The sequence below is a fragment of the Tenrec ecaudatus genome, chromosome 12 (assembly GCF_050624435.1).
Source record: "Tenrec ecaudatus isolate mTenEca1 chromosome 12, mTenEca1.hap1, whole genome shotgun sequence".
Taxonomy (NCBI): Eukaryota; Metazoa; Chordata; class Mammalia; order Afrosoricida; family Tenrecidae; genus Tenrec; species Tenrec ecaudatus.
Window position 1 is genome coordinate 108,058,204 of NC_134541.1, and position 27,802 is coordinate 108,086,005.

The window sequence follows — 27,802 nt, forward strand, 5'->3', positions numbered from 1 at the left end:
TCCATGGCTCAGCTTTTAGTCAAACAACAGAAGAACAAGGTATGTTCATCTTACTTACAGTATGTACTCCTTAAACAATCAAACCCTATGCTATCAAAAGGGCCGAACATGCCCAGCGATAAAGCCCAGAAGACAGGAAGTGACAAAGGGATGAATGGAAACAGGACTGGTAGGGAGGAAGTGGGAAGAGGGGTGTTACACTGTGGAGATTGCCAACAGTTTCATGAAACAAAACATTATGGATTTTTTGATGGGAAAGCTCTTTGTAATACTTCACACATATTACAATAAAAAGTTAAAATAAAGGGTATATTAACTGCAGTGGGGCAACAATTTGCGATTACAAATTGCTCCCAAGAGCAGAAAACGAGAAGGGGTTTTGATAGCCGTTTAGAGAAATGACAACCATTACTCATACATCAGTGACTATATGTCAGTTAATGTATAGACATCCTGTCTGGAGCTAGTCCATGTATCTACTGGGGGCGGGGCGTTCTTTCAAGAACGGGCAGCTTTTACAAAAATGTTCTGAGCACGTGCAGTACTGCTTCCCCTCCTCCCTCAAGTCAGAATAGATTAATTTATTAGTGTCAGTGTCCCTCCAATGCCTCTTCCTCCCCCAATCTGTTAGCACATTATGGAGTTTGACCTGCACCCCATGTAGAAAGCTCTCCTATGTCCAGCACCTACATTTTGGGGGCTCTTGCACAGACTTTAAGGAGCCCTGGTAGTGTAGTAGTTATCATTGGGCTGCCAAGCCCAAGGTCAGTAGTTTGAAACCACCAGCCACTCTGCGAGGCAAAGATGAGGCTTTCTATTCCCTCGCTATGAATCCGAATCGACTGCATGGCAGTAATTTATAGAATTATTGGCATAGACTTTGTTCTCCTTGGAAACAGCTCAGACATTCTGGGTCATGACCCTGGAGAAGCCTTTCTGATGCCATCCCCACCCCATAGAAAGGATGTTCCTTGGAGAAGAAGCACGCCCAGAGAGGAGGCAGAGATGGGCGGTGGCGGGGGGGGGGGGGGGTGTCTTCTATTTTCTCGTTTACCCCGATTCCTGAAGACAGCACAGGGCTTCAAAGACGAAAGAGCTTGTCTTTCCACCAGATTCTGAAACAGTCTCGCAAGGAAGAAAAGTGAGACGTCCTGGTAGGCCACTGGGGCCGGTGGATGGAGAACCGGATGGAGAACACTGCTTTTGACTCAGTAGTACAGAAGGTCCCAGAGGAGCTGACAAGAATCTCTTGAAAAAGTTCAATTCGTTACCAGGGTTGCGCGCCCGCTACTTTCCGGTATCCTGGCTCAAATTGACCTCGAGCATCTCTCGGGGCGCTCACAGGTACAGCCACGGAGGGCAACAGCGCAACCCGGGCGTTGAGACCATCGGGAGGAGCCTGCCAGCTGGCAAGACAGAAGGAGCGCCAGCGGCTGCCAGTTCCCGAGGCTCCGCAGGCCCGGCCGCTCCGGCCTCCCAGGGCGCCCCGCTGCGCTCCGCGTCCCAGCCGGCCTCGGTTTGACGTAGCTATAGCAACCCGGCGCGCGACTGCTTGACGTGCGGAGACCCCGCTTGCGCTGGTGCCTGCGACGACGCAACGCCCCGCGCCCACCTCAAGAGGACTCACCTCTCAGGGGGAATCAGGGACCCGGAAGCCAGGCGCAAGCGGGGGGGCGGAGCCGAAGCCGTTAGTCACGGAGACTCCCACCAGCAGCCTGGGAAGCTCCTCCGGATAGGGTCCGCTTTCCCGCTGGAGAGACTGGCTTAATGAAGGCCCCTCCTCGGGCTGTTTCCTTTGTCCATTGGCTGCGGAATCGGTCCATATCAGCGGGGAGCGGGCCTGCGTTCAGGCGCGGCAGTGCATCATGGGAGTTGTAGTCTCGGGCCGGCTTCCGCGCGTGCGTGTTCGGCAGACTTGCCCTAGGGCTGCGACACCCACTTCCGGCCAGCGGTCAAGGGAATTTCTAGGGAGCGCTGATCCGGTGAGTCATCCGCTTGCTGGTCTCCGACTCCAGGCTGTCTTCGCGCCTACCTGGGACCTCTTTGCTGCTGGAAGGTTTTCAGTGGAGGTTAGGCCGGGTCCAGCGGGGCGGCTTGTTGTGACGGGCGGCCTTAGCGGGAAGGGGCCGGGCACGGATGCCCCTTGGGAAATTTCCGATTGCCAGCCCCTTACCCCGAGTCGCCCCATGGCATGGCCCCTCACTGCCCCTGAACCCTGGGCCCACCTCCTTGAGGTTGACTCCTGGATTCGCTCTCACGGTGACCCCACTCAACTCCTTCGCCTCCCTCAAGTGTAGAACCTTCGCGGGGTTTTGCACCTAATCAGAGTACTTAACGTTAGCTCCAAGTGCATTGTAAACAACATCCACGGCCCTGGACTGCTGAGACTCGACCCAGTAGGACTGCCTCGGGGTTTCAGGATTGTGAATCATGACAGGTGCAAATCGCCAGGTCTTTTCTCCCTCGAAGTGGCTGGTGGGTTAGAACTGCTGACCTTCTGGTTAACAGCCAAGTACTCAATATACTCATAAAATCAAGTCCTTTACCTTGGAGTCGGTTTCCTTTGCATTGGACAGTGTAGAACTGCCTCAGACGATTACCAAGGCTGTAAATTTATGTGAGCTGCGTAGTCTTTCTCCCACTGATTGGCTGGTGAGTTCGAACTTACGACTTTTTGGTTAGTAACCTGCGCTTAATCACAGTGGTTGTGGTAGGCACCATCGAGTTGGTTCCGATTCATAGTGAGCCCTTGCACAACCGAAGGACTGGGACTGAAATCTGATCAGTGTAACTTCGCCTGTTAGGCGAAGGCTCTCTTGTGAGAGCTTTGGTGGAATTATGAAGACATTATGAAGTGTGGAAAGACCTAGAGTTGGGTGGTGATTGGAGGTGATTGAAGAGTCAACTGACTTATTTAATGATGGAAATATAATTCAAATGACATACTTTGTTTAGATGTAACATAGCTAGAAATGCTCCAAAGCTATGTTCCTGAGCTACACTCTTCTAAGTATCCTGTGACAGTGGCCAGGCACGAATTCTTAAGGGTACTGGCCCAATTCTTATCTGAGAGTTATAAATCTCCTAGGCTTCTTCCCTTCACTAAGGGCTAGAACCTGCCTACCCAGCCTATCACTTGGAGATTTAGGGTCCCTAAGGAATGGAAGCTCTATTACATAAGATCTTTGTTTAAACAAAACTTTGTATACCTAGTTTATGCCTGTCATTCCAAGATTTGAGTTTGTCTAAAATAACCCTCAAAAACAACTATTTCACTCAGCCTTATATTTATCCTGTGACAACAGAAAGATGGGGAGACAGGCATTTGGAGGAAGGTTCCCCGTTCTCCTTCTTCATGGATGTGAAAATAAAATGTGAAATATATATATATTTTATTAAAAGATCATTTTATTGAGGACTCTTACAACTCTTGTTACAGTCGATACATTGATTGCATCAGGCATATTTATACATATATTCCCTTCATTCATTTCTAGACATTTACTTTTTTGTTTTTTAAAAATAATTTTAATTGGGGTACATACAATTCATCCATCCATTGTGTCAAGCACATTTGTACATTTGTTGCCATCATCATTCTCATAGACATTTACTTTCTATTGAGCCCTTGGTATTAGCTACCAATTCCACCCCCCATGCCCCCTAGGTAGATTATAAATTATTATTTTCATATCTTACACTGACCACTGTTCCTCTCACTAGATAGGGGTGTATGGTTATGTGTCGATCATTGCAATCGGTTCCCCCTTTCTCCCTTCCTTGCCTCCCATTTATCCCTACCCTTCTGGTATCACTATTCCCACTCCTGTTCCTGGATTCCATGTGTGATGAGCCCCCTCTCTTTTCTATACCTGTGTACATGTTCCAATCTAGTCTGAATTGAGAAGCAGGACTGGGGTCATGATAGTGGGGGCATGAGGAAGCCTCAAGGACCCAGAGGAATGTTGTGTGTTTCATCTATGCTTTACCTGCACCCTGGTTGACTCATCCCTTCCATGGCTCCTCTGTAGGGGGATTGTTCCATTGTTTACAAATGGGCTTTGGATCTCTGCTTCACCCCCCCCCCTCGTTCTCAACAACATCATTTTGTTTGTTTGTTATGTGCCTTCTGATGCCTATTACCTGGTCCTGATGACTCCTTGTGATCACACCACAGTGTGCTTCTTTCATGTGGGCTTGTTGCTTCTCTGCTGAATGGCCACTTGTTTAACTTCAAGCCTTTAAGACCCTAAACGCTGTATCTTTTAGTAGCCGGGCACCATCCGCATTCTTCACCACATTTGCTTATGCACCCGTTTTGTCTTCAGCGAATGCCGATTTGTTAGAACAAAGTGTTCTTGTAATGAGGGAGGATATGATCAGAGGGCCGAAGTCCATCCATTACCACAGTGTAGTATAAATATATGTACATAGGCCAATACCTCTATATTTATGGATAAACATATTTACATATGTACACATCTATGCTTATACCTCTATCCATTGCTTTGCTTCCTAGGTCCTTCCTCTGTCTCCTTTTAAACACTTAGAATCTTTTGAATCCATCTGGTTTCTTTGATCTGGCAACAGTGACTGAGCAATGAGGGCCCTTTGGTGCCCACCTTACAACAGTGGGTATGGGTCTGGACTCAGCAGGTGGTACCTTACTGGGTGCCCTAAGTCTGTGACTGCAATGGGAGGGATCCATGTACTCTCCCCTAGGCTGTGGGGGAACAAGTGGTACAGAGGATGTGTTGTTATTAGGTGCCATTGAGGCAGTTCCAACCCATAGAGACCCTATGCACAACAGAAGGAAACACTGCCTAGTCTACTCCTGCATCACCCTCACAATGGTTTCTGTGCACCTTGTGGCAGCTACCGTGCCAATCCATCTCCTTGAAAACCTCCACTTTATACCAAGCATTATGTCCTTGTCCAAGGACTGCTCTCTCCTGACATTATGTCGAAAGTATATAAGACGAAGTCTCGCCATTGCCTCTAAGGGGCACTCTAGCCATACTTCCTCCAAGACAGACCAGTTTGCCCTTTTAGCACTCCAGGGGACTTTAAGTCTTCTCTCGCACCACAATTCAAATATATCAATTCTTTGGCCTTCTTTATCCAATGCCCAACTTTCACATGCAAGTGAGACAATGGAAAATACCATGGCTTTACCCCAGTCCTCAAAGTAACATCCCTGATTTTCAATACTCTAAAGACGTCTTGTGCAGACGTTTTAGTCTTAGACAGTTCTTAGTCAGGAAGCTCTGCTAAGAAGAGAAAACGGAGGACAGAGGATATAAGATATGGACCAAATGGCACAGGATGGAGGGTTGAGTTGTCTTTGACATGCTTTGGAGAGGGGAAGAGCAGTATGGTGGGCACACAGAAGGGAAGAAGTGGGTGAGGAAGTTTGTTGGAAATTTAGGGGCTTGAGGTTCCAATAATCAACAGGATTGGGTAGGAAGTTAGGATTTAGAGAGAGGAAGGGAGTCGATGGGGAACTGCTCCCTGTATGCTGAGGATCCTTCAAGGAGCCCTGCAGGTGCAGCAGTGAAGTGCTCGGCTGCTCACTGAAAAGTCCAGACTGGTGTTTCGAGGCAGAGAAGATGTGGTGATCTGCCCCTATGAAGACCTGACTATCAAGATCCTGATCTACCTGGAAACTAGAGGGCAGTTCTTCATGGTCACATGGGGTCACTGAGGTTAACCAGATGACACACTGCACCAGGACTCATCATTGTAGCCCCAGGTCCCTTTGTCATAATGTGTTAATTTCTCTTGTTTCATATCCCTCACCCTTTCAGAACGAAATTGTCAATATGAATGAAAACAGTACAGGGAGGCAAAGGTTAAAACAGGTTTTTATTTGAAACCTCTCATGAAATTGGTGGCTTTTGTTAGGTGCCATTGAGTTGGCTGTGACCCAAAGCCGCGCTTTGCACACAGAACGAAACACTGCATGGTGCCGAAGTGCTGTACCCATAGTGACCCGATCACAACAGAAGGAAACACTATACACACATGAAAGTGGTAGTGAGTAGTCATGGAGCTTGATAGCATTTCTCAGGACCCTAGGTGCCTTCCAGACCTGCTCCTCGGTAACTTTAAGCAAGATTTAAAAGCACGGGAGTTGAAAGAATGAAGGTGACTGTACAATAAGAGAAAATGAAGAAAGCATTATTTCCCACATAGCTCACGTGGGAAATGAATGTATGAGGAGTCGTACTGTCTGTGGACACTATTTGTTTACAGGTGTAGTAGTGCCCATTGGTGGAGGAACACTCCGTGTACGGAGTAGGGAGCACCTGGATAAAGCTGCCTAGAGATAGTGATTGAGAGAGGTGAGCAGGGTGAGTGGGTTAGAATGACCATCAGGGAGAAAGGCAGGCAGGCATGGCTTTCAAGAGTTGGCAGCTGAACTGAGATGTGAAAGAGGAAAAGGAACCGGTTGTGCCAAGAGTTCCTGGGCCAAGGGTACACTCACACGAGGAGCCTAAAAGGGAAAGAACCTGATTTGTTGGGGAAAGAAGAGAGGGCTCATGGCTACAACCTGGAGATGGTGGAGATGCTTCCCAACCATGTCTGGTTTTTAGGCTCCCAAGAGGAGCTTGGATTTTGCTGTGTAGTCAAAAGTCACTAAAGGGTATTGATAGTGAGGGATGTGATCTTAATATTCAAAATCGCTTAGCCTGGTTTCTGTGTAAAGAAGATGATTGAGAAGGTGGAGCTGCAGAGAGGATGCAGATGCAGGGCAGCCAATTAAGAGGCAATGATCACAGCAGTTCAGACAGAAGGTGGTCCTGGACTAGGATGGAGGGCGTGGGCTTGGGGAAGCAGGGACCAGATTCAAGGTATCGTGAAGGCACAAGTGGCAGAACCTGGTGATCTCATGGGTTTGGGCAAAGAGCCAGCAGGAGTGCCTCAATCACAGGGCTCCGTTGAGGACTCTAGTCTGTCAGGCTTTGTGCCGGGTATGTTTACTTCAGTCAGGTGGAGAATGTCCAGCCCATGGCCTGTATGAGGCCCTAGAAATCTCAAAACTAGCAAACATCACACACTTCACCAAAGAAGCTGTTAGAGCTATCACATTAGGGGTGAGTTCATTACATGTTTGACCAAATATTGCAGGCTAATTTTTAAGTTGATTTTTTTGGAGGTCCATGAACAATGTCATAAATATCCAAATGGCCCTTGGCAGAAAAAAGGTTCCCATCCCCGACTTAAATGATCTTCAAAGAAAGAATATTTTTCTTCAGCTATCCTATGTTTGAAGTCCTTTTTAGGGGGTGTAAAATCCAGCTTGTGAGTTCTTGAAGGGCTCTTTTCAGTTGAGCACTCTACTACTAGCTGAAAGATTGGGGGTTCAGGCCCACCCAGAGGCTCCTTGGAATACAAGCTTGATCTGCTTCTGAAAGGTCGTGGCCTTGGAAACCCAGTAGAGCAGACCCCGGGTTTCCATGAGTTGGAATCTATTCAAGTGCAACCAAGAACTGTGACAGTCAGTTTAGGCCGGGATTTGTAGTGATGTTACTGTGGGTCTGTCCCCAGGGCTAGAGAGGACTTGAGAAGGCAAGTCGCTCAGGAGAAGTTAGAGAACTGCTGACCTTTCACCTGGAGCCAGAGGTTCATTCAGGGAGATGAAGTGAGAGGATGTCATGGAGCTCACACTCAAGAGCAGGCAGGTGGAAGCAAAAAACCTCTGCCCCAACCTTAGGCAGGTGAGACACATTAACCTGTTAGAGCTAGAGAGCAGAACTGGAGTCAGCCCCTTAGCTGCAGAAAATACAGTTGATGCTTGAACCATGTGGGTTTGAACTTCAAGGGCCCAATTTACGTGGACTTTGACCTTGCTATTGTGGCGAGCTCAAGCGTTTTCCTGTAACCTCTTAAAGCATTGTGAGATGCTCATCTTCACCATGTGAGCAGTGGTCTTTCCAGAGCGTCGCACACTTTTCAGGAGATAAGAGCAACACTTGACCTCACTGGATGAGAGGACAAAATACCCATGTGTCAGTGCACCTCACACTCACTGCCATCGAGCCCAGTCCGACTCCTATAGGACTGGGTTGAACTGCTTCTTTGAGTGTGAGGCTGTCAATCTTTATCGGAGCAGACAGCCTCATCTTTCTCCCATGGAGCAACTGGTAGATTTGAACCCACTTACTTTGTGGTTAGCAATTCAACGCATACCCCACTATTACCACCAAGGCTCTTTGTAAGTTTAAACCCATGCTGTTCTGGGGTCAATCTAAATTACACAGATTTTTGACTGTATACCTGGCCCACAGGTTGCTCACAGATCATGTGTGTTATGACTTGCCCAAGGGCCACACACCTCAGTGTTTCTTTGCAAGTTCACTTGTTAAGTCATACAAATGAATCATTTCACTGTGCACTTCTTGGAGGTGGGAATTCGAGGAAGAGTAAATTATTTTTGTCTGCAGAAAGAATCGAGGCAGTCTGGTGTGAAGACTACTATGGTCCTCTTTTTGGAGTCCCTGGGTGGTGTGAACTGTGAAGGTGTTTGCTGACCAAAAATTTAGAAGCCCCTTAGAAGAAAGGTTTGGTGATTTCACTTCTCAAAAAATGAGCTATTGAATTGATGACTGTATGACCCTACTCAGTGGGCTCCAACAACAGAATTGTATGTGAATGTATCTATTGGGTTGTGTAAGATTTGGCAAAAAACAAAACAAAAAACACAACAACAAAAAACACCCAACCAACAACTTCTGGGAAACATAAAAAGGAATAAAGGTTCCTAAGGAGTATGATGGGGAGGGAAGGGATAAAGGGAAGCTGTTATCAAGGAATTCAAGAAGAAAGAAAATGTTTCGACACAGATTATGGCAGCCATTGTACAGCACTGATGAATGTGAGTGAACTAGGGAATGTATAGTAAGATCTCCCAGTAAAATGATTTTAAAAAATTTGCTTTAAAAACATCAGCTATTAAATGATGGCAACAGATGGACAAATGTGCTTGACACAATTGATATATGTATAGATTGTGATAAGAGTTGTACGAGCCTCAAAAAAAGTGATTTAAAAAAATCAGCTATGGATACTAAGCTCAAGTAGACAGCAAAAAGTTTGAGAATGACGAGGGCAACAAATGTACAAATGTTCTTGACACAATGGATGTATGGATTGTGGTAAGAGTTGTATGAACCCCCAACAAAATGATTTTTAAAAAAAGTTCAGATATCCCATCATATTGCAGAAATGGTTGATAACAGCAAGTTTCATGAGCAAGTAAATAAGAGAACGCTAAGTTACTGAATAGTGTTGTCAAGAAATGAGAAAATAATGCAGAAGTCTGAATGAAGCCTTTCACAATTTTGCTCAGTGACCAGATCATTGGCAGACAGTTGCCACAGTGGATATATAATTATGAACATATGTGGACACAATAACAACTCAATGTAAAAACTTAAGCCCCCCCCCCCACTTGCATTCATATTAAATTACCTTTCATGATGACATTTTTCTAAAATGAAAAGAAAAGTTAAGGCTATTTTGACAAGAGGCATCAGGCCAAAGGCACATCCCATTAAGTTCGATGGGGACAACCACCCAGAGGGATAGTTCTCTTTGTCAGTGACTCCCAAACTAGGTCTCATCTAGAGGCCACACTCTCTGTAGCTGATTCAGTAGCCTAAGCATTTGTTTTCTGACAAGTTCCCAGGTTGACACTGCCAGGCCTGGCCCTTTTGAGGATCCCTGCCTTGTGACTATTGTGTGGAAACTGCCTTTCAAACCTGGAAATTTCTTCACAAGCCTGGCTACCTCCTCAGGTTCATGATCTCCTTCCCCAGAAGCGGCTTTGAGGCCACAAGGCAGATGCTGTGCTGTGGACAGCTGGGTCCCAGGTAAGCTGTGCTGGACTCCGCTGGTCGCTGTTAAAGTTTCCACCTCCTCCAACCCTCACTTATGCCCTAAAACCCCCAACTGTCCAAAGAGATGGGGAAGGTTTTCATTTAGTGTGTTGAGCTTCTCTTGGGTGGCTTTTTCTCTGTCCGCTCTGGAATCACTGTGTTGCTCTTTACTCACTACTGACCCTTGTACAAGGAGCTTGGGTGGTACCACGAGTTAAGCATTGGGCTACTAACCAAAAGATTGGTGATTCAAACCCACCACCAACCCATGCGAGAAAGGTGAAGCATTCTGCGCCTATAAACACTTACAGCCTCTGAAACCCTATGGAGCAGCTCCACTCTGTTCTTCAGAGAGGGTTGCTTTGCCCCTAATCTGAACACTTTGATCCGGTCTCTGCCCACCCAGCAAAACAGACCCCATGTGTTCCAGGAACCGGTTGCATGTTCATTACTCTGTGAGGAAGAACAGAGGCACCTTGACCCAGCACCAATAGTTCTGTGCAGAAGGGTGACCCAGAAGGAGGACAGGCAAGTCTCACTGGGTAACGGCTCTGCCTCTCCTTTAGGTCCAGCATGGTTGTGTTCAGCTGTTCAAAGAGGAAGAGACCAGAAGGACCTGAAGGGAGGGAGACAGGGAAACTGGGGCTACAGGGAGAGATGGACATAACAGGACAGTATGGAGAGCAGGTGAAAGAGAGAGAGTGCAAGATGGTGTGAGAGTCAGAGTCTCAGGACCTAGGGGGTGGAGGGGACGACAGCATGTGCCTGAGAACAGTGCTGGCAGCAGGGATGTGAAGAAGCAAAAGATGGGGGCGTGGTATGACAAAATGGGAAAGCACAAGAGACATCAAAGGAAATGCAGACCAACAGGTAGCCAGCCAGCGACTCTGAGAGGAGTAGGTGAGAGAAGAATGAGCACTCACGTGTCATTTTTGGGACAGCGATGAAGGAACAAGCAAGGACTTCCCAACCTGACTGCTGCCTTTACCACCAGGCTCTTTAGGAGGAACCAGGAGGCGGTCCTGCTAAGGAGAATGCTCCTCCTTGTTCTCAGATCAGTTCTGCCCCATATGGGCCAACCCCCTCCTCCCCGATCAGCCAGATTCAGAGAAAGCCTCTCCAGAACGAGGGTGGGCCTAGAAGCCATCTCTCTGCTTCCTCACGCGAGAGTTCCCCATTCCTAACTCAAATGTAGACCCTGGGCTGGACTGTAGGGAGTCTCACTCTTCATGTAACTACAATGAAGTGCTGGGTCAGTTGACATCCTCAGCACATGCTGCAGATCATATTATTCCCTTGTTTAAGCCCCGTAAGGCAACTGTCTTTCACGCAGAATAAAAGTCCAAGTCTATATGCCAGCATCAAAGCCTGACATTGGTGCCTCTCACATTAGCAGTGTGAAAGACCAGTTTGTTTGTTTTGTAAAATACAAATCAAATGCAGTTAAGATGGTGGTACAGCCATGCTAAATTGTTATACAAGGTAGAACTATATCATGTATATTTGCATTTCTTATACACCAGCACATTTCTCCTATACCCACTGCTGTCAAATACATTCTTACCCTGAAGGACTGAGTAGAATTGTTCCATTTGGTTTCCAAGACTATAAATTTTTATGGGACCAACAGCCTCATCTTCTCCTTGATTAGCATCTGGTGGGTTTGAACAGCTGACCTTGCAGTTAGCAGCCTAATAAGTAACAAACTATGCCACCTAGGCTCTTCCTAGCATAGGAAAGACTCAAATGTTCGTTGAAAAAAAAAGTGAGTTGACCTTGACTGCTGGGTTGAGGAGGTCTAGAGTAGAAGCAAAAATATTTCCTGAAGTCTTCTTAAAACTAAATGTTAGTTTTCATAAACTAATAAAACATGCCTGCTCTTTCAAGAACTATTTATATTGGATTAAATTGCTAACAGCAACTCAGAAGATGAGCTAGGAGCTTTAGGGACAGTGAGTTTATATTACTGGTGGAAGAAGCACATAGGAAAGGAGGGTGAGAAAGATGACACAGCTGGAAGAAAGCACTCTGTAGCTATCGCTAAACAGTACACATAGGCACTTGAATTGGGGAACATGCTGCTGTGTACACACTGAGCAGCAGCAACCAAGTAAAGAATGGAAGTAAGCAGGCTGCAGCAGAAACCGAGGCACAAGATGATGGTGGCCCAGAGCAGAGTGGCATAGTGGAGGTGATAAAGCGCTTTGGGTTTCCTTCAGGGCTTCGTGACCAGATGTTATCAGACTAGCCTTCCAGGGATAGCTCCAGCTAAATTATTCTCAGCAACAGGCCCTAGGGACACCCCTCTGGGAGGATGGGTGCTGGGCCTCCCCAGCTAGCTGCCAGGGGTATTCTTAAGCAGTCACCCACCAGGTATTTGTTACTGCTGACCTTCGAGTGCTGCTGTAAATTAATTTCTTGTACAGACAGGGTGGCAAGAGAACAGACAGATGGAGATGGAGCCAATCAGGGGTTCTTCATGTTTCAGAAGGAGGAGTAGGCAGATGTATTCTATAACCAGCTTCTTTCCCCTGCCCTTTCTTAACCTTTGGTATTTGCCAAGTCTCACTTGTTCACTTTGTTCCCTTAATGTGGCCACACACTCTTGAGGACTCCCACAATTGGGAAATAGGAAACCCACTGTCCCTTTTCAAAGATCTCTCTCCAGTAGAAATGTATGGGATTCCAGCCAATTAGGAAGCAAAAGAAAGGGCAGATGTAGAGAGAATCATACAACTCCTTTTCATTTGGAGAGGATTCCTTTCGACCACACTAAATGCTTTAGAGAAAACCCCTGCAGCGTTGACAGCATCCCAGGAATCAATGTAGCAAGTTGTGGCATAGTTTGAGAAGCAAGTATAGAACTTCTTAAGCTGCGAAAGCTCACAGTTTAGATGCAAGACCACACTTCACAGTTCTCCCTGATCTGATCACTGTGTTCTTCGCCCTCTGGCCATAGGTATGCACTGGGAGACCTAACCATTATCAGTAATTCTCAGCTTATGAAACACTCCAAACCCAACAAAAGAGCAGCCAGATTTACAAGACGGTGACAGGAAAACTCTGGGAGCAAGGCTTTCCTAAGAGTCCCTGAGCAGGGATCACCAAGTTTAAAGATCCACAAGCTACCGCAGAGTGAGGAGAGGCTATGTGCTTGCGCCTTGTATCTTGATGAGGAGGTCCTGCTATGCAAATGATGTGCTTCCTGGCCAAGATTGGAAGTACTTTCCAGGCTGGAAAACCGAATCAGCCAATGAAGCGCGCAAGTGAGTGTATACACGCACATACACAGCTTGGAGAAGTGTCACTAAGGATGATTTGGGTAGAGAAAAAAGGCTTCAGGAATCCTAGACAGAGTATTACAAGATTTGGCCTGCCACTCCTGTGCCCAACAGACGTGGTCAGATTGTCTTGACTGGAGGTTAAAGGATGGGAAGGTCCACCAGAATCGAGAGGCAGCTGTTTCTACTGCTGGGTTTCTAATCACATAATGTCTGATTGTGTAAGAAGCCAGTGGATCTTGGCTTCCATGAGATTTAAGGGTTGTTCCCCTTGCATTTTGGAGCCTTGATTTTTCCACCCGCTTTCACTGATTCCAATGAAATGCATTGTTGCTCTGTGTAGTTCCATGGACTTTGCTTCCTTGAACTGCAGTAGGCCTCCAGCCTCGACTCCCAGCACTCACACACCTGTGGCACAAGCCTGTGCTGGCCAACTACCCAGCAAATTGTTTCTTCCTCTTTCTTCTGCTTCTCGCTTTCTCCTTGGCCAAATCCAAGGTGGCCTCTTGTTACTCTATTCCTAGAAGTTTTCATTTAGGAATTGAGACTATATTGATAACAATAGACTGATGACATAGAGCTGGACCCTTGGTCTCTCTTTTGTCAAAAGAAAAATTGGTGATCACAAAATGTGGAGCTGGTGGAAACAGTGGGAGTCTCAGGTTTCTAGTCCTCATAGCTGGTGGGTTTGAACTGCTGGCTTGGTGGTTAGCTTGTTGTTATTAGTTGCCATCTAGTCAGTGCGGACCCATAGTGAGCTGATGTTGAAAGACTGAAATACTGCACAGTGCTGAGCCATCCTCACAGTTGTTTTTACGCCTGAGCCCAGTGGTTGCAGCCTCTTGCAGTCCAGTGCTTATCTGACAGTGCCACCAGGTTCTTTTCCATTACAGTTGGAAAATAAAACTTAGATTTTCAAATTAGCATAAGGCAATCATGTTCCAGGATTACAAAGAGGCATTTCTTTATTTTTTTAAATTAATAATTTCATTGGGGGGGCACTTAGAAATCTTATAACAATTCATCATTCAATAGTATTAAGCACACTTGTACATATATTGCCATCAACATTTCCAAAACAATTTCTTTCTACTTGAGCCCTTGGTATCAGCTCTTTTTTCCTCTCCCTCCCCCACCTTCCTACCCTCATGAATCCTTGATCAATTATAATTATTGTTATTTCATGTTCTACACAGTCTGTTGTATTTTTTCCTTTACATTAGTTTTAACTTTTCTCATTCTCGTTTCCATTTCTATAGAATAGTCTATGTGTTTCTATATTTTTCAGGCCTTGAGATCAAGAATGAGATAAAAAAGAGCAGAATGGGATAACTCAGAAGTGGACGTAAAGGCTTACAGAGAAAGTGCTCAGCACACTAATTGAACAACACCAGCAAAGCCTGGGAGAGTGAGAGTTATGAGAAACCCCCATCCCAGGAGATGATTCACCAGAGACTTTGTATTGGGGCAGAAACCTGTAAAAATCTCATGTGTGGAAAAAGCTGCTCTCAGATCTCTTCTTTCTCCCGTACACCAGCACCCCCAGACCGAACTTCGCCCCCGAATGTCATGAACATGGAAAAAGCTTTAGCTGAGGTTCTTATCTAGTTCACCATCAGCGAATCCACACCAAAGAGAAACCTCACAAATGCACTGAATGCTGAAAAGGCTTTAGTGAATGCTCCAACCTCACCGCCCACCAGAGAAGTTACCCAGGGGCGAGACCTTATCAGTGTGGGGAATGTGGGAAAAGCTTCAAGTAGGATTCTAGCCTCCTAGTCCACCAGAAGACCCACACCCGGGGGAAAGCCTTATGAGTGTAATGTATGTGAAAAGAGGTTCAACACGTTTCAGTTCAGTGCTCACTGGTGAGGTCACACTAGGGGCAACTCACACAAATGTGTGGAGTGTGGGAAAAGCTTCAGCAACGGCCCCTACCTCAGTGCCCACCAGAGAAAGGCTGTATTCATATTAAGTGCTCTCAATCTGAGAAAAGTGTCACAAAGAACTCTGCCCTTTCCCACCACCAGGAAGTTCACACACAAGAGACATTCACGTCACAGGAAAGATGAGCAGTCTGCAGGACATCTGGAAGGCCAATTATTTAGACTAATTTGTACTTTCTACAGCTCCCTTGGGGTTTTAGGGAAATCTATAAGCCATTTGACAACTGGATCTTAAGAATTATGCCCTGGCATGGGAGAGGAGGAGGTGGGGAGAAAGGAAGTGGTGTTAATAAACCCAGGGACAAGGGAACAACAAGTGATCCAAATCGGTGGTGAGGAGGGTGTAGGAGGCCTGGTAGGTCATGATCAAGGTTAATGTAACCAAGAGGAACTACTGAAACCCAAATGAAGACTGAGCAAAATAGTGGGACAAGAGGAAAGTAAAAGGAAATAGAGGAAAGAGCTAGGAGGCAAAGGGCATCTACAGAGGTCTAATAAAGGTATGCACATATATAAATATATATGTGAGGATGGGGAAATAGATTTATGTGCATATATTTATAGGTTTAGTATTAAGGTAGCAGATGGACATTGGGCCTCCACTCAAGTACTCCCTCAATGCAAGAATACTTTGTTCTATTAAATTGGCATTCTATGATGCTCACCTTCCTGACACAATCCCTGAAGACAAAGCAGGTACATAAGCAAATGTGGTTAAGAAGGCTGATGGAGCCCAGCTATCAAAAGATATAGCATCTTAAAGACTTGAAGGGGGAAAAAAAAGACTTGAAGGGTAAATAAGCAGCCACTAACTCAGAAGCAACAAAGCCCACATGGAAGAAGCACATCAGCCTGTGTGGTTACGAGATGCCGAAAGGATAAGTTAACAGGCATCAAAGAACAAAAAAATCATATCATTGTGTGCTCACCTCCCCAATATGATTGCTGAAGACAAATGGGTGCATAAGTAAGTGTGAAGAAAGCTGATGGTGCCCGGCTATCAAAGGATGTAGTGTCTGGGGTCTTAAAGGCTTGAAGTCATACAAGCAGCCATCTAGCTCTGAAGCAACAAAGCCCACATGGAAGAAGCACACCAGCCTGTGTGATCATGAGTTGTCGAAAGGATGACGTATGAGGCATCAAAGTACAAAAAAATCATATCATTGTGAATGAGGGTGAATGTGGAGTGGAGACCCAAAGCCCATCTGTAGGCAACTGGACATCCGCTTACAGAAGGGTCACAGGGAGGAGACGAGTTAGTCAGGGTGCAGTATAGCAATGATGAAACATACAACTTTCCTCAAGTTTCTAAATGCTCTCCCCTCCCCCACTATCATGATCCCAATTCTACCTTACAAATCTGGTTAGACCAGAGGATGTACACTGGTAGATAGGAACTGGAAACACAGTTAATCCAGGACAGATGATCCCTTCAGGACCAGTGTTGAGAATGGCGATATTGGGAGGGTGGGAGGAGGGTGGGTTGGAAAGGGGGAACCGATTATAAGGATCTATATGTAACTTCCTCCCTGGGGGACGGATAACAGAAAAGTGGGTGAAGGGGGGCGTTGGACAGTGTAAGATAGGACAAAATAATTTATAAATTATCAAGGGTTCATGAGGGAGGGGGAAGCGGGGAGAGATGGGGAAAAATGAGCTGATGCCAGGGACTTATGTGGAGAGCAAATGTTTTGAGAATGATGAGGGTAATGAATGTACAAATGTGCTTTATACAATTGATGTATGTATGCTTTGTGATAAGGGTTATATGAGTCCCTAATAAAATGATTTACAAAAAAAGAATTATGTCCTGGAATAGCAAAATATGCTGTACTTCCTTCTTAGCTCTGCCCATGACTCCAGAACTCTCATGATAGACTTTGCTTTGAAAGAGAAGTTATGGGATCCATAAGTTCTATTAAGAAACCAAGGTGTCAAAATACCAAAAACCAAGGTGTTCCTGTTTCCAGCATAGAAAATGGGTGGCCAGTGGTCTGAGAAGTGTTTCTGGGCCAAGTCAGAGCATGGCTCTCACACTGAGGGCCAAAAAATAGCTTTTCCTCATGGAAAGGACATGTAGAAGGCTGGATCTTCCCTAAGCTAATAATTGACCTCTAAGCACCTACTGTTATGTACTACTGTTACTGTCAGAGCAGGTCATCACTATTCTTTATAACCTAGCACAACCAAAATGGACAAAGACTGGGTTAAACCAGTTTACTTTATAAATATTATTTCTAATGAAAATAAAGGTTTTTTTTTTGTCTCCTTTGGTTGTAATTTTCTCTGCCGTTACTAGGTGCCATTGAGTTGATTTGGACTCTTAGAGACCCCGTGTGACAGAAAAGAACACCCACAGGGGTCTCTATGCTGTTAATCTTTATGGGAGCAGATGCCAGTTATTTCTCCCTGCAACTGCTGGGTAGGTTTAAACATTCCAACCTGTGGTTAGCCATGTACTTAGCCATCTTACCACTTTATGGTCATACAGAAGCTTACAGGACCCTGAAGAAGATCTTTAAGTGTTGAATCTACCTTAGTAGTTTGTGCAGAGAAGCAATGTTGTCAGAGGTCATTGAATCAGTTCCAACTCATAGCAGTCCCATACACAACGAAACACTGCCTAGTCCTGAGCCATTCTCGCTGTTGTTGCTGTTTGAGTTCGTTATTGCACCCTTGTGTCACTCCTTCTTGTTCAAGGTCTCCCTCTTGGTCTCCAACTTTCTACTTTACCAAGCATGATGTCCCTTTCCAGGGCCTGCCCCTCCTGTTACACCCAATGCACATGAGATGAAGTCTTACCATCCTTTCTTCTATGGGGCATTCTGGCTGTACTGCTTCTAAGATTTCTTCCTATTTCTGGCCATTTTTTATATTCTTTGCCAACACCATCATTTTTTATTTTAAATTTTATTAAAAATATTTTTAAATGATTTTATTGGGGACTCTTACAGCTCTTAAAACAATACATACAATTGCATCAAGCACACTTATACATGTTATCATCCTTTTCTAAACATTTTTTTCTAAAGTCCTTGGTATCAGTTCTTTTTTCACTCCCTTCCCCACTCTCCGACCCTGTGATCCCTTGATAAATTATATATTATTATTTCATATCTTAGACCATCCACTGTTTCCCTTCACCCACGTTTCTGTTATTCATCCCCCTTGGGGTGGGGGTTATATGTTGATCATCACTATCGATTCCCCACTTCCCTTTCCCCCCTATCTTCCCTCTACCCTCATGGTATCACTACTCCCATTACTGTTCCTGAAGGGTTTTCTGTCTGGATTCTGTGTGCCAAGAGCTCATCATCTGTACTCTGGCCTAACCATATTTTAAAGATAGAATTGGGGTCATCATAGTGTGAGGGGGGAGCATTAAAGAACTAGAGGAATGTTGAGTTTCGTCAGTGCTATACTGCATGCTGGCTGACTCATCCCTTCATTGTGACCCTTCCATGAGGGACTGTCCAATTGTCTAAGGTGGGCTTTTCTCCACTCCAATCCCCCATTTGTCTTGATAAAATTGTGTTTGGGATCTTCTGATGCCTGATACCTGATCCTGTCAACACCTTGTGATCACACAGGCTGGTGTGCTGTTTCCACGTGGGCTTATTTGCTTCCCTGATAGATGACCTCTTGTTTAACTTCAAGCCTTTAAGATCCTAGACACTGTATATATATAATTTTGCTGTATCTTTTAATAGCTGGGCACCATCAGCTTTCTTCACCATGTTTGCTTATGCACCCATTTTGTCTTCAGTGATCATATTGGGAAGGTGAGTGTCACAGTATGTTAGTCTGGGTTGACTAGAGAAACAAATTCATAGATACTCACATGTATAAGAAAGCGCTTTATATACAAGAGCAACTGAATAATGAGAAAACATCCCAGCCCAGTCTAGATCAAGTCCATGTGTCTGATATTAGCCAAAATGTCCAATTCCAATCTATAAAGTCCTCTTCAGACTCACAAAATACATGCAATGATGCCAAATGCAGGAAGTTCATAGGCCAGTGGTTGGAAGGTCTTGTAGATCCATTGGCAGTATAAGCATCTCAGCACTGGCATGGGTCTCTATGTGGTTCCTCCAGGGCACTAGTGTAGCTCCAGGTGTCTTCTCAGTTGGAAGGTCTCCCAGGGAGTGAGCACGTGTCCCACCTCCAGTGAGCTATTTATCTCCTTAGCACCTCCAAATGAGGTCCTCAAGCTGTGACCTGATTGACAGGCTAAACTCCACCCCTTCACTCATAAGTCTCAAATTGACAACAGATTATATAACTACAACACACAGAATGTCAGGTTATTAAAACAAAGTGTTCTTGTGTTGAAGGAGGACTTGAGTAGAGGCTCAATGTCCATCTGCTACCTTAATACTTAACCTATAAATATATGTACATAGACCTATATCCCTATCATATATTTACATATATACATGCCTATATTTATACCTCTATAAATGGCTTTTTCCTCCTAATTCTTTCATCTATTTTCTTTTACTTCCCTCTTGTCCCACTATCATATTCTATCTTCATTCACCTCTCAGTAATTCCTCTCAGCTACATTGCACTTGGTCAAACTATATCAGGCATTGTATGCTCTCATCAATGATTTTAGATCCCTTGTCCCTGAGTTTGGTCAACACCGTAATTTTAAGTCATCAATAATTCTTCACTTTCTAATTTTTACATGCACATGAGGTGATTGAAAGTACCCTGGTTTGGGCCAGGCAAACTTGGTCCTTAAAGTGTCATAATTTATTTTAACATTTTTAAGGAGTCTTTTGAAACAGATTTGCATAGTACATCATTTGATTTCTTGACTGCTGTCTCCACTGTTGATTGTGGATCCTAATAAAATGAAATTGTTTGCAACTTCAATATTTTATCTACTTATAATGAGAGAAGGAATAAGGGAAAGAACTAGGCAGAGGGAACAGAATTGGGCTGGGAAGGGTTTGAGCCAGCAATAAGAAGGAAGAACAAAGGAGTAAGTATAGACCTTCTGGAGAATTTTCACAGAAGCGCAGTCAAGTCTAGCTTTGAGAGTGAGGCAGAGAAAGAGCCCAAATTACAATGTATCGACTAAGAATAAGTCATAGATAATTCAGCTTTTAGGAGAGCTCCACAGATTTCAAAAAATGGTCAAAGACGAACATTGTCTGTGATTCTCAGTATATAAAAGGTGTCAGTGGTGGTGAAAGGAGATTATGCATTCCACCTAAAAGTCAAGAGTAGTAATATTCTGGGGAAGACAGGAGAAGCAGAAGTCAAACAAGAATAGAAACCTTTCGGTGATTCTTCAGGGTGAGCCCAACTTGGACCATCCCACCCCTCTACTTCCATTCTTTATAGGTTTGCTTATTCTAGATGAGTCCTATAAATGAAATCACACAATTCCATTTGAGTGTGTCTTCTTTCACTTAGCATTCTTTCACGGTTCATCAATATCATAGGATGTATCTATATTTCCTTCCTTTTTTAGTGGCTGAGCAACATTCCATTGTAAGGCTATACCACATTGTGTATATCTCTTCATTGATGGGCATTTGAGTTTCTTGTTCTTTGCGATGAAGAATGCTGCTGCTTGAGATGGTACAACAACTACTGAGAATGGGATCGTGCTTCCTCAAAAAGCTAGAAATAGAAATACCATGTGAAGTAGCAATCCGACTGGGGTATGTTCCCAAGAGACATACAAACATGCATGGCATTTGCTCATTGCAGCATGATTAACAAGAGCAGAACATAACCGAAGAGCCCACAAATGAATGAATGAATGAATGAAAAACAAACTGGTGCATTCATACAGTGAGATACGACCTAACTATAAAGAACAATGAAAAGAACCCTGGCGGCATCATCTGCTAGGAGCTGGGCTGCTAACTACAACGCTGGGAATTTGACTCCACCGATGGCTCTGAGGGAAAAAGATGAAACTCTCTGTTCCTGTCCAGATTGACAGCCTCAGAAATTCAAAGGGGCACTTCTACTTTGTCCTGTAGGGTCACTATGAGTCAGAATCGGCTATGGCAGTGGTATAGAGAATTATAAGTTGGCTATATAGACCCCAGCGGTATGAATAACAGAAATGTGGGTGAAAGAAGACAACGGACTGGGTAAGACACAGATGGAGGGGGATAAAGAGCTGATACTAAGGGCTCAAGTAGAAAGAAAATATTTTGGAAATGTTGATGGCAATATACATACATACACGTGTACTTAATACAACTGAATGATGGATTGTCATATGAAATGAACCATTAAATTATATACAGATAGATAATACAAGAAATTAACAGAGATGAACATTGTGTGGGCTTAAAGGGACCTCAACTTACAGTGACACAGTCCACAGGCTAGGCATCCCACAGGTAGTGTACCCCCTTTAAACTGAGGCACAGAACAAGTAAGGTGAGGCTCACTGAGCCATTTATCCCTCTGCCCTTCAGTTAATCGTACTTGTGTTTATCAGCCAGGCTGGCACAATAAACTATCGCACCCCCCAATAAATTAATTAAAAAGAATTATGAGTCCACAAAACAACATGGATGAATCTAGAAGACAATATGCTGGATGAAGTAAGTAGACCACAAAAGGGCAAATATTGTGTGGTCCCACTATTATAAAAACAATAGACACAGAGCATTCTTTGATGGTTATCAGGGATAGGAGGGGAGAGGAGGGATGAGGAATTATTTCCTAGATAATAGACACATTTCACTTTTGATGATGGAAAAGCAATACCAAGTAAAAGTCTGTACAATTGGACCAAGCTAAATGAAGACAGAGTAAACAAAAAAGGACAATTTGGGTAAATGCTGTAACATACAATTTGACGGGTGGTTATTTGTATCTATAGATATGAATGCAGATATATCAATACACACGTGAACATTGATCGGTGGAGCTTTTGCTGCTGTTGTGGGTGCTGTGGAGTCAGCTCTGACTCAGTGACCCCACGGATGGCAGAACAAAACTTCCCCAGTCCTGCACGATCCTCACAATTGTGCTTCTGTGTGAGCACACGGTTACAGTCATTTTGTCAGTCTATCTTGTTGAGGGCCTTCCTCCTTTTTTTCTGACCTTCTACCAAACATGATGCTCTCCAGGGACTGGTCTCTCCTTATATCATGTCCTAAGTATATGGAATGAAGCCTCACCATCTTCACTTCGAAGGAACACTCTGGCTGTATTTCTTGCAATACAGATTTGCTTGTTCTGTCATTCCATGGTGTATTCAGCGGTATGTTCTTCACCAACACCATAATCCAAAGGCATTCTTTTCAGGTTTCCCTTAGTCATAACCCAGCATTTCACATGCAATGAGGTAGTTAAAAATGCCATGGCTTGAATCAGGCACACCTTAGTCATCAAGTGACACCTTTGCTTTCGAAAACATTAAAGATTCTTTTGCAGCATTATTTTCCTAATGTAATATACCATTTGATTTCTTGTCTGCTACTTCTACATTATGGGATCCTGGCTAATTCAAGGTCAACTTTCAAAGCCTCTAGTCACTCCTTAGGAGACTTGGTGGCGTAATGGTTATGTTTGGTTGAGATCCACAAGGTCAGCAGTTCAAAAACATCAGTTGCTCCTTGGGAGAAAGACTTTCTACTCCCATAAACAGTTATTCTCAGAAACCCACAGGGGAAGTTCTACCTTGTCCTTTAGGGTCACTAAGTGTCAGCATTGACTCAATGGCAATGGGTTGGAGTAAGTGAGCCACTCCTTGGGAAAAGATTCCATTTTCTGCTCCTGTAAAGATTTACCATCTTGGAAACCCTGTAAATAGTTACTGTGGGTCACAACCACTTTGATGGCACTGGGTTTGGTTTTGGGTTTTCATGTTTCTTATTAATCCAGTTGTGAAGGGTTTTGTTTTCTCTCTGTAGAGGTGGAATCTGTAATGAATGCTGTAGTCTTTAATCTAAGCGCTTCAGGTCTTCTTTGCTTTCAGAAAGTCAATTTGTGTCATCTGCATATTGCAGGCTATAAATCAGCCTTCCTCCAAACATAATCCTGAATTCCGCACACAGTACAGCTCAGATTATTTGCTCAGCATACAGATTTAATAAGAATGGTGAAAATATACAACCTTGACAAACACCTTTCTTAATTTTAAACCAGATAGAATTCCCTTGTTGGGCTGCAATGACTGCCTCTTGGTCTATGTACAGGTTCTGTATGAGCAGGTTCTGAAGTTTCCCCCCTTTGCAGTGTTATCTATAGTTTTTACAATGCACACAATCAAATGCCAGTGCAAAGTCAGTAAAATACAGGTAAACATTATTAAGGATTCACCCATTCCAGCAGGTAGACTATGAGGTGATATCCCCTCCCCCCCAAAGGAAAAAAAATTCAAAGCTGTGTATTTACATTTTTTAAACAAATAACCTTATCACTTTCAAAGTACTCTCCATTACACTTAATATGGTTGTCAAATCTGCAATCCCATTCTTGGAAACAGTTTTGAAACTCATCTGTTTGGATGGCTGACAGCACCTCCATTGTTTTTTTCCTTCACCTCTTCTATTTCGTCACATTGCTGTCCTTTCATGCCCCTCTTCATTCTCTGAAACAAAAAGAAGTCACATGGAGGGAGGTCAGGTGAGTAAGGTGTGTGAGGAAAAAGAGGTATGTTGTGTTTGCCCAAAACTGGCACACTGAGATAGCTGCGTGAGCAGGTGCATTGTCATGGTGGCAAAACCAGTCCCCCGCCTGACACAAATCAGGCCTTTTTTGGTCACACACTGTTAGGCAATCTTTTCAGAACCGCTAAATAGAAAGCTTAATTAACATTCTGACCTGGTGGAATGAACTCCAAATGCACGTATGAGTCCACATTTCCGTCTGTTCAGGAAGTTGAAGGACATTCAGAAAGAGGTTTGTCATAAATTGACATTTCAACATTTTTGAAACGAGAAAACCACTGGTACACTTGAATTTTTCCCATAGCACTGTCCTTATAAGCTGTGTTCAACATCACAACAGTTTCTGCAGCATTTTCCCCGAGCAGGAAACATTTCATAGTCCCATGCTATTCTCTTAAATCAGCCATCATAAAAAACAAGGTTCCAGTGAAACTGCTTTTATGAAAAAATTCACTGTGACCAGAGAGAACCTTTCGAGGCTATGCCACTAGGTGCACTAACTCGATGTTCACCTAGACCCTAGGTGGATAAAACAGGGTTTCTGAGGCTGGCAATGTATAATTAATAGTCTCTTTTGCCCAAAGAGTGGCTTGTAGTTTTGAACTGCTGACCATGGTTAGCAATCATGTATTTCCAACCTCTTCGCCAGGGCTTGCATTTCATAGAGTGTTACATAATGGAAGCATCAGACTGTGACATGGTTTCAAGTCTAATCCCACCCCATATTAACTGATTTGAATCAGCCAACTTCTCAAGAGTCCCTTTTCTTGTCTGGATGACAATATCCACCTTGAAGGACTGAGGACCGGGTTAGGAATTATATTTGTAAAACACCTAGTCCAGTGCATGGCACTTAGAAGGTGCTGAGTAAATGGCATGTGGTGGTGGTTGTAAGATAAATCCTATCTTCAAGGTGCTTCTTTAAAGTACATCTCACCACTTGACATTATACATACAAAGGTGCTTCCAAAAGTTCATGGGAAATTTTCACTATCTTTAAACTTTTTCTATGCATCTTTGGAAGCTCCCTTGTACATGAATGTCAGGTGGTGAGATGTTCAATATCTATCAATTCCTGCAAGAAGCCCGGGAGACTTGGCCCCAAAGTCTGATTTATTCTTTCCATAGACACTCAAAAAGGGACAGCTGAGTTCCACCCTTCCAACCAGAACAGGAAGGGAAGGCACATGAACATGCAGAAATATGAATAATTCTCTGTTAAGGATTGCACAACACTGCCTCCTCCCCCCACCCTTTCTCACACACACACACACACACGATGCAGACTGGTTAAAGCGCCACCCCTTTCTTATAGTCTCCTGATCTTTGGGTTCCGTCTATAACTCTCAGCCAGAGAGGATCGTTTCCACTTAATATTAAAATTTGTGCTCGAGGTCTCTGTGACCCTAGCAGCACCCATCACAAGGGCGGGCCGATGTAACAGGGCCTGAGTGAACCAAACGTTTCATTCAACTGCATAAACAAGAAACTCAGCATTTTTAAAAGGATTCTTCTCTGGGGAATCTGGTCTACTTAGTCTCCGCTACTGCTCCAGTTTTTGCCATTCGTCTAATCCCACGGCCCTCAGACTCTCACCCGTCCCGTTGGAAAAACCAGTCCCACACGCTGAGTCGCTGGTCAAACCGCCGGAAGCCGCGGGGCACGCTGGGACGGCGAGCGCCTTACACATGCGCAATGCCTAAAGCCCAGCGAGGGGGCACTCGGAAGTCCTCTGTGCAACAAAGCAACGCCCCTTCCACTCCTTCTGTTAATTGATAGCACTCTCCACCAATGACAAGACAAGATCTTGCCTCGCGTCATTTTCTCGGACCAATCAAATGTCAGAGAACTTAGATACCTGAATATGGATATTTGTCCCTTAACTGACTGATGTGTCTGGTTGTACGATTGAAGTGGCGACAACACTAATGGGAACACTTTACATACCGTGATAGGTACTAGGAACAACCTACATAGCAACTTTTATCTACAAAATAATCCTAAGAAGTCAATTTGGTTGTTAGTTGCTATGGAAATAGTTACACGCATGGCAACCTAACAGGTAATAGAGACTGCTCCATCTTCACGGTCGTTGATATTTGAGTCCATTGCTAGGGTTATTGTGTCAATCCATCCCGTTGTGGGTTTCCCTCATTTTCAGTGACCTCCGACCACACAGGTTGACCTCCTCTAGTGACTGGCGTTTCATGATGGTTCTGAAGTAATCTACTGGAAGTATCACCACTCTCACTACTAAAGGTTGTAGTCTTAAGATCCATCTATCCATTCTTTAGGCAGTGAAGATGTATTCAGTATTGTTTGACACCACGATGCTGCCGCCTCGGTTCTCTTATTCTTTCCTTTTTTTCCCATTATGCAACTTCTCATGCATATGAGGTGAGTGAAGTGACAAACACACCTTGGAAAAAGAAGACATTAAATGATTGCTTTTATTTATTTATAATTGTTTCATTGGGGGCACATACAACTTTTATAACAATCCATGCATACATCTATTGTGTAAAGCACATTTGTACATTCATTGCCCTCATCATTCTCAAAGCATCTGTTCTCCACCCAAGCCCCTGGCAACAACTCATTTTCCCCTCCCTCCCCGCTCCCCCCCCTCCTGAACCTTTGATAATTTACAAATTATTATTTTGTTCTATCTTACACTGTCCGACGTCTCCCTTCACCCACTTTTCTGTTGTCTGACCCCCCAGGGAGGAGGTTATATGTAGATCCCTGTAATCGGTTCCCCCTTTCCATCCCGCTCTCCCTCCACCCTTCCAGTATCATCACTCATACCACTGGTCTTGAAGGGATCATCCGCCCGGGATTCCCTGTGTTTCCAGATCCTGTCTGTACCAGTGTACATCCTCTGGTCTAGCCAGACTTGCAAGGCAGCATTAGGATCATGATAAAAAAAGAAAAAGAATTGGGATCATGATAGTAGGGGGTGCAGGGGAGGAAGCATTTAGGAACTAGAGGAACGTTGTATGTTTTGTCGTTGCTACATGCACCCTGACTGGCTCATCTCCTCCCAGATACCCCTCTCAAAGGGGATGTCCCGTGGCCTACAAATGAGCTTTGGGTCTCCACTCCGCACTCTCCCCCTCATTCACAATGATATGATTTTTTGTTTTGATGATGTCTGATACCTGATCCCTTCAACACCTTGTGATCGCACAGGCTGGTGTGCTTCTTCCATGTGGGCTTTGTTGCTTCTGAACTAGATGGCCACTTGTTTACCTTCAAGCCTTTAAGACCCCAGACACTATATCTTTTGATAGCCAGGCACCATCAGCTTTCTTCACTACATTTGCATATGCACCTGCTTTGTCTTCAGCAATTGTGTCAGGAAGGTCAGCATCATAGAATACCAATTTAATACAACAAAGTATTCTTGAAATGAGGGAGTACTTGAGTGGAGGCCCAATGTCCTTCTGCTAATGTCAGGGGAAGCCAGCCCCTAACACATCATTACAGGTCCGGTAGGCGCAATTGTACAGTGATAATAAGTAAAGATCATAGTAAAGTTATAGAGAGCATGAGAGATAGAAGTGAAGTATTGAAGTAAATGGGAGTCAGTCACAATTCATGGTAGCATGCTCACCTCCGCTCCACTCGATGGTCCACGTGGAGGGAGAGAGAGAGTTTAATGGTAGCCCCGGCCCCTTTTATATTCTCTGGGGACGTGCAAGCCCTGTAATTACACGTAAGGACATACGTCACAGGAAGGGGCTGTACTATAGGCAATACAGTAATGGGAAGGGGTGGTCTAGGGAAATACACGCAATAGGAAGGGGAGGGATTGGGGTTATAAATGTGACAAGATGGGTGGACCCTAGATTAAAGATGGCGACCTAACCTTGATCATCCTTGGGCGGGTCTGACCTCTCTGGGGTCTCCTATAAGGAAACAGACAACCATTATCCTTATCAGAAGGGAGTGGGCCCTATTTGTTGTGGGATAAACAGTGGTGACTACTTGTTCTAGATGACTGATAGCTCTCAGGGAGAATAACCCCTGAC

General features: G+C 44.4%; 1 protein-coding gene and 1 long non-coding RNA gene across 5 annotated transcripts in view; one reads left to right on the plus strand and one right to left on the minus strand.

Annotated features, from left to right (window-relative positions):
* Positions 1–25,391, minus strand: part of ZNF174 (zinc finger protein 174) — a 33,912-nt gene extending 8,521 nt beyond the window's left edge. Inside the window, exons 1-2 of one of the 4 annotated variants that reach the window (XM_075564382.1) lie at positions 25,365–25,391; positions 23,620–23,689 (exon numbers count right to left, since the gene is read on the minus strand). The gene's annotated coding sequence lies outside the window, so the exon portion shown is untranslated. The other 3 variants (XM_075564381.1, XM_075564383.1, XM_075564380.1) reach the window with 3 other exon arrangements.
* LOC142462475 (uncharacterized) lies at positions 1,061–16,566 on the plus strand. Its single transcript, XR_012787258.1, has 3 exons — positions 1,061–1,982; positions 9,685–9,875; positions 14,451–16,566. It is a non-coding gene; the product is annotated as an uncharacterized LOC142462475 (long non-coding RNA).
* Positions 25,392–27,802: the final 2,411 nt, after the last annotated feature.